A 6,864-nucleotide genomic window follows, 5' to 3' on the forward strand; every position below is an offset into this window, starting at 1 on the left:
ACTTCAAAAAAAAAAAAAAAAAAAGTCCCCTTCTAAGTTGTTTATTTTTTCAAAAAGCTGGAAATGAAGGAAGAAATTACAGAAAGAAAAAAAAAAAAAGACTCAAACCTCTCTGAATGAACAATTCAAATCAAAAACTGTAAGCAACTAAAGAAACACTTATTTTTTTTGACATTTTCCATCTTTCCTTCTAAAAGCCTACTATTTTACAATGTTATGATGATGATGATAATTATTATTATTATTATTATTATTATGGTGCAAGCTGGCAGAATTGTTAGTGTGTTCAACAAAATGTTCGGCTGCATTTCTTCTGACTATACCAATTTCCATCCTTTCAAGGTTGATAAAATGAAATACCAGTCATGTTCTGGGGTTGATATAATTGACTAACCCTGTCCCCTTAAAACTGCTGGCCGTGTACCAAAATCTGAAACCATTATTATTTTTGGCAGAATTGTTAGAGCATCAGACAAAACCACCTTGCTGTATTTCTTCTGGCTCTTCAAGTTTTGAGTTCAAATCCTGCTGAGGTCAGCTTTACCTTTAAGCCACCTGGGATCAGTAAAATAATGCATTAGTCAAGTCCTGAGGTAGGTATAATTGATTACTCCCTCCCCTCAGAATTGCTGCCCTTGTGCCTAAATTACAAAGTGCAGTGAACTCGCAGAATCAGTGGATGGCTTGTGATATTTGTTCTGGCTCTTTACATTCTGAGTTCAAATCCCACCAAGGTCAACTTTGCCTTTCATCTTTTCAGGGGTTGTTAATCTTGTGCAGAAATTTGAAAGAATTATTATTACTATTATTAAGCCAGTGAGCTGGTGGCATTTCTTTTGCTTCTTTGCATTCTGAGTTCAAATTCTGCCAAGGCCAGCTTTGCCTTTCAGGATCAGCAAGATAAAGTAGCAGCCAAGCACTGAGATCAATGGTATTGATTAACCCTCCCACCCCCTCAGAATTGTTGGCCTTGTGCCAAAATTAGCAATTATTATTATTAATATTATTTTAAGTATTTTTATTATTATTGTCATTTTTACGTGTGAAATAAAAGTATAAAGAAATTCTACTCAGTCTTGAGATTGTTCACATTTCTTTTTGCGTTAACTTCAAATGATAGTATTTTTGCTTGTTTCTTTTTCAATCCTTTTTAACCTTGTTAATGCTAAACTGTCCAATACTATCTTTGTTCCAAAACACTGGCTTGAAATTCATCATCATCATCGTCATCATTTTAACATTCACTTTTGCATGCTTGCATGGATCAGATGGTATTTGTTGAGGCAGATTTTCTACCTCCAGATGCCCTTTGTGTTGCCAACTCTCACTTGTTTTCAAGCTAGGTAATATTTCCCCATGGTCAGCTGTGTGTTTTAAAAATAAAGAGTGCAAAACAAATATTGCTTGTATGATAGTGATTCTTGCTTATTTAAATTTCTCATGATGTCAAGACAACGTTGCCGTTGCAATGCAATTTATACAAATACATCCATTGGCATACACACACACACTCCTGCGCATATATACAATAAGTTACTTTCAGTTTCTATTTGTCAAATCCTCTCACAAGGCTTTAGTCAGCCTGGGGCTACACTAGAAGACATACCCAAAGTGCTCTGCCGTTGGACTGAATTCAAGACGACATGGCTAGGAAGCAAGCTTCTTAACCTCACAGCCATGCCTACACCTATCATCATCACTGTCATTTAATGTCTGTTTTTCTATGCTGTCATGGGTTAGATGGTTTGACTGGGATTAGTTAGCTGGAGAGCTGCACCAGATCCCAGTCAGTTTTGGCTTGGTTTCTATGGTTGGATGCCCTTCCTAATGCCAATCACTCCACAGAGGGTGCTGTGTGTCTTTTACATGTCACCGGCATGGATGCCTTTTACGTGTCACTGGCATGGGTGCATTTTGTGTTTATTTAATTGAGTCATAGAAGTTTTTTTTTCGTTTTGAAAAAATTACGTGAAATATATAGACTGTTTTTCATTGTCAGTCATCATCATTGTTTTTAATATCCACTTTCCCACACCTACAAGGGCCAGACAGAATTTGTTAAGGCAGGTTTTTTACATCTAGATGTTCTTTCTGTCACCAACCTTCAGTTTCCAAGCAACATCTTTTTCCCCCATGGCTGGTAATGTTCTTCACAGAAAATTAGAAACAAAAATACACATGCAAACATACATTGTTTGTGAGTATGTGTGTGTATACAACTAACTGGCTTCTTTCAGTTTCTGTCCACATGCCCTTTGGTTGGCCCAGGGCTACTGAAAAAGACATGTGCCCACCAAGTTGCCATGTAGTGTGGTTGAAAAGCAGACTTCTTAACCACATAATAATGACTGCACCTGCTATAGGTGAGAAACAGGGGTAGAATACTAGAGGCATGAGTGATAAAGGTGTGAGTGGTTAGGTGACAAATTTTGCAACATCTCTAAAAAGATTTCCTATAGTGGCATCTTTATAATCTAAAATTTCTAACCAGAATGTCTCAGTATTGGGTGTATTTGCTAAATGGATGCTATTGTAGTGTACACTTGAGTGAAATTCCTCTCTCCCCTTTATTAAACACGTGCATTCGAATGTAGCAGGTAACACCTAGCTTTTGGTCACTATTTGGACCCCATTGTGCCCACTACACTGATTGGTTGATATTGGCACAATTTGTCCCTTACTCTGTCACACCAATTTGCCACGTATAACCATTCAGAGCCTCCAAATAAAATCACATGAGACAGCCTGTTCTCAACCTAGTTTTTGAGCTAACAGCTCCTTATAAAAACTCACCTTCTCCTTTCGAGGTCTTTCAGTTCCAAACCTTTTTAGGTCTAGCCACTGACCACACAAGACACAGCCAGTTCCAGCGACAACACCACAGCAGCTGCATTGAGGCTTACCAACTTTGTCCAACAGCATTACTGTAACCTCCGTCTTCATCACCACCATTATGTCTTTAAGGTCATCACCATCATCTCTCTCCGTACACAGCTCAGGAAGCAACTCATCCAGGTTCCAACACTTCACTGTTCGTGAATTACTTCATGGATCAACAGTGAATATACAATCTGCAAGAACTCCTGTATCAAGTGACCCAGGCAGCAGCATCACAGCCACAACTTCATGTATGACATGTACCTGCGACCGGCTCAGCATCATGGCCACAACTTCTTGATACAGTTTTTCAACTACTGTATACAATTGACTACAAACTGGTATTTTATATCTTACTTGTGTATATGAACTTTCTTCTCACTTCAGTGGCTAGAGATTCTTTCACTGTCTCCTTCATTGCCATTCTTATATGTTCTTAACACACACATACATCTCAGCTTACATGCACACATACATTTGTTCTCATGACAACCTGTCTATTATTCTGTATACAAGACGCACACACAGACACACATTGTTATATCAATAAATCTTCTCTTAATCATTCTACGTGGTTGTGTCTCATTTCCCTCTGGCACTTATATGTACCATTCAATTATATATTTATTGTAAGGGCTGTGTGATGTACTAAAGACCCATTCTTGTCACCTTGCATTATATGGTCCCATTTCACTATTAAATCGAATTTCAACTGAAGCAATTTTTTCATTGAAATGCTTCTATGACAGGAAAAATTGGCACTTTTAAATGTTTCAAAATATTCTCCACTGAAAACCATTTGATATTCCTCTGTATATTAAAGTTTACTGGCAAACATTACTTGAATCCCTTACAAAGAGAGAGTAATGATTGTTGTACTCTCTTATGGATATTATTTTCTTTGGTAGCTGTTACAGTCTTCTTGATTACCATTCCTGTTATCTTTCTCTAAAACCTGTAGCCTAAATTTGGTTTAGGATTAAGGAATTCTTCAATATAAGCATCAGGATTAAGAAGATCAGTTGTACATGTTGGCAATACTATAATATTAGTAATACATTTGATCAAATGTAAGAGATCTTCAAGTAATTCTATTTTCTTAGCAGAGTTTGATTTAAACAGTTTATTCACTTCTTGAACATATTTTAGAACTGGATGCAAAAATAAAAGGAAAAGTTCATTCCTAGATTCACAAAATATTTCGTGTAGTGTTAAAACTGTAACGTACTTCTCTTTTGTACTTGAAGTTTATTAGTGAGTTTGTAATTCAAATCAAACCATTGGCTTAAAATTCTACTTACAGTTGGTTTTATTGACAGCCACCTAGTTGCACAAGAATTCGAAACATTCAAAGGCTCCTCGTCATTGATAGGAAGATATAGCTGCTTGTAGAGAGGCCCATCTATAAGTTTCAGATACTAAAAATTTTTAATCTCTGGGGAGACATTCAGCATAGGTGTGGGATACTACCAACTGTAAAGAATGACATACACATCTAAATAGAAGCAATAATGGAATTTCCTCTTTTAATTTCCGGAAAACACCATTGTCGACTCTTATCATTACACTGGCATTGTTAGTTCCTATGGCCAGCAAATTTTTCATGTGGAGAGCTCAAGTGCTGACATGAGTTATCTCCTGTACTCTGCACCTGGCCATGGCCGAAAAGGTATCAATAAAGTACTCAATAACCTTTTATTTGGAATAACATTAAAGTAAAAGAAGAAAAAATTCAATAATGACTGATTTAATAAAATTCGACCGTAAAATACTTCAAAAGAAAAAAAACATGAGGAGTAAAAAGAGAAAGAAAATGGATTAACTATTGTGAAAACGTCATGATCAGAGAAAAATTCTAAATGAATTTTTCAAACTTATTTTCCCTGCTAAATGCTTAGAGAAAGAAAAAATGCTAGATCTAGCATTAAAAATGCTAAGGTGGCATTTTTTATATATATAAATTATAAGCACACACACACTGTCAAGGCTACATCTTTGGCCTCTTTGATAGCCTCTCATCCGTCTAATATACCTATCACACTCTTCTTTTATCAAATGTCAGTCTATCATTCATGCCACTGTCACCCATGCTTCTATCAACCATGCCTTTACCACTCATGCTCCAATTATTTATCACTCACTCACTAATTCCTCTTCACACTTTCATTGTACTGTACAGTCACTGTAACTAAGGATAGCAGTACACCTCTTTGGTTAACTGTACATATCAACTAAAGATGCCAAGTGACTAACCTTACCCTTTCTCCAAAACTCTATCTCTTATCCTTTTCAACATATCTCTCTCACCATATTGAGGTATATCCATATGGGACCTCATTAAACTTTCATGTATCTGAACACATTACTGAAACACCTCTGGCCATTTGGTATTGAAATCCATCATTCACTCTCACCATTTATCTGCTTCTTGCCATCCCTCACTCTCTCGCTCCTATCCTCTCCAGTGCAGGTTCCACAGTAAAATACACCTAATATTCTAGGTGTAGGGTTGTGAGGAGCCTTAAGTCTCCTTGAAGACATAGCAACCTCCCTAAAGTTGGTGCTTAATATGAAGAACCTCCAGCAAGACTTGATACAGCGGCAAGGTTTAAGTAGATGGATAGACAGAGAAAATATGGATAATTGTGACAAGTTGTAGGAAGCTATTTGAGGCTGGAGAGAAGCAGTAAGTTTTAGTAATGAAGAGAATATGTTTCAGTTATGGTATTCGACTAAGAAGGAAGGGTAGAGTACAGTAGCAGGTACACCACCTCTTAGTTTATGGAATGACAACACCAAGACTTGACCTATACCTGCAAATACAGGGAAACACCTCGTCTTCAGCTTAGGGTCTTCCTGACATCAATAAATACCTCGTATCTTCCGTCTTTAGCATGTTTGTAGTTTTTTAAACCAGTGTTATATATTTTTCTTCCTTTCCTTACTAGCTTTTCAAACTTACCATCATTCTCCACTTGCTTCTCAAATAACCAACTTCTTATTAATTAGTTGTCTCCCTTCCACATTTTAAAAACTTAACTTGGTTTCTCGTCGATTATCTCCCATATTTGCCGTTGAAAATACACACGCCCGGCTTATGCACGTTTTCTCTTATTTACTATTTTCCCTTTCTCAATTTGTCTCGCCAGAACTATCTGAAAACATCCCTCTCCGACGAAGGCGGTCTGTTTAAAACGTTGGACTTCTCTTCTTGACAACCAAACCAATTTATTCCACCTTCAGACGATTTATATTTTCTGCCTGCCAAGGCAGACTTTCTCTACTCTCTCGAATTCTATTTAATTTCTTCCACTTAGCGATCTTTTGATTTTTTATCCTTTATTTTTAATCGTTTCAGCTACTGATTTGCGGCCATACTGGTGCACTTCCTTGAAGGGTTTTACTCGAACAAATCGACACTCGTAATTCTTTTTTAAGCAACTGCTAAGTTAGTATGGACGTAAACAAACGGACACTGGTTGTCAAGCGTTAATGGGTGACAAGCACTAAAGCACATACACACACACACACACGCACACAGTACGACGGGTTTCTCTTATTTTCCATCTACCAAATTCACTCACAAGGCCATAATCTATCCAGAACTATAGTTGAAGACACTTGCCCAAGGTGCCACATAGTGAGACTGAACTCGGAACCATGTGGTTGGAAAGCAAATTCCTTGTTACACAGCCACGCCTGCGCCTTTGATGTTTTAAATTTTTTTCTGTTTTTCAAACGGTTGAAAGTAGGCAATATTTAATGTGTACCGTTGCCAGGCAACAGTGAAAATATGGCGGTCACAATACTGGTTGATAAAGCGGTGTTGAGATGTACGAGGAATACAGAATGCGAAGTTTGATGAAAGACTATACTGGAGAAATTGAGAATATTAGAGAGAAAGAGTGAAAAATATTTAATTCAAATAATCATATTATATTAAGTAAGTAATGGGATCCCTGCCCTCATTTCGTTGCAATATATATA

The 6,864-nt window shown here is 37.0% G+C and overlaps 1 long non-coding RNA gene across 1 annotated transcript in view; it reads left to right on the forward strand.

The window, feature by feature from the left end:
- Window positions 1-5,958: 5,958 nt before the first annotated feature.
- Window positions 5,959-6,864, forward strand: part of LOC106878874 (uncharacterized) — a 7,215-nt gene continuing 6,309 nt past the window's right edge. Inside the window, exon 1 of the long non-coding RNA XR_001410562.2 lies at window positions 5,959-6,820. This is a non-coding gene — a long non-coding RNA (uncharacterized LOC106878874). The remainder of the gene's footprint in view (window positions 6,821-6,864) is intronic.

The sequence above is a fragment of the Octopus bimaculoides genome, chromosome 7, assembly GCF_001194135.2.
Source record: "Octopus bimaculoides isolate UCB-OBI-ISO-001 chromosome 7, ASM119413v2, whole genome shotgun sequence".
NCBI lineage: Eukaryota > Metazoa > Mollusca > Cephalopoda > Octopoda > Octopodidae > Octopus > Octopus bimaculoides.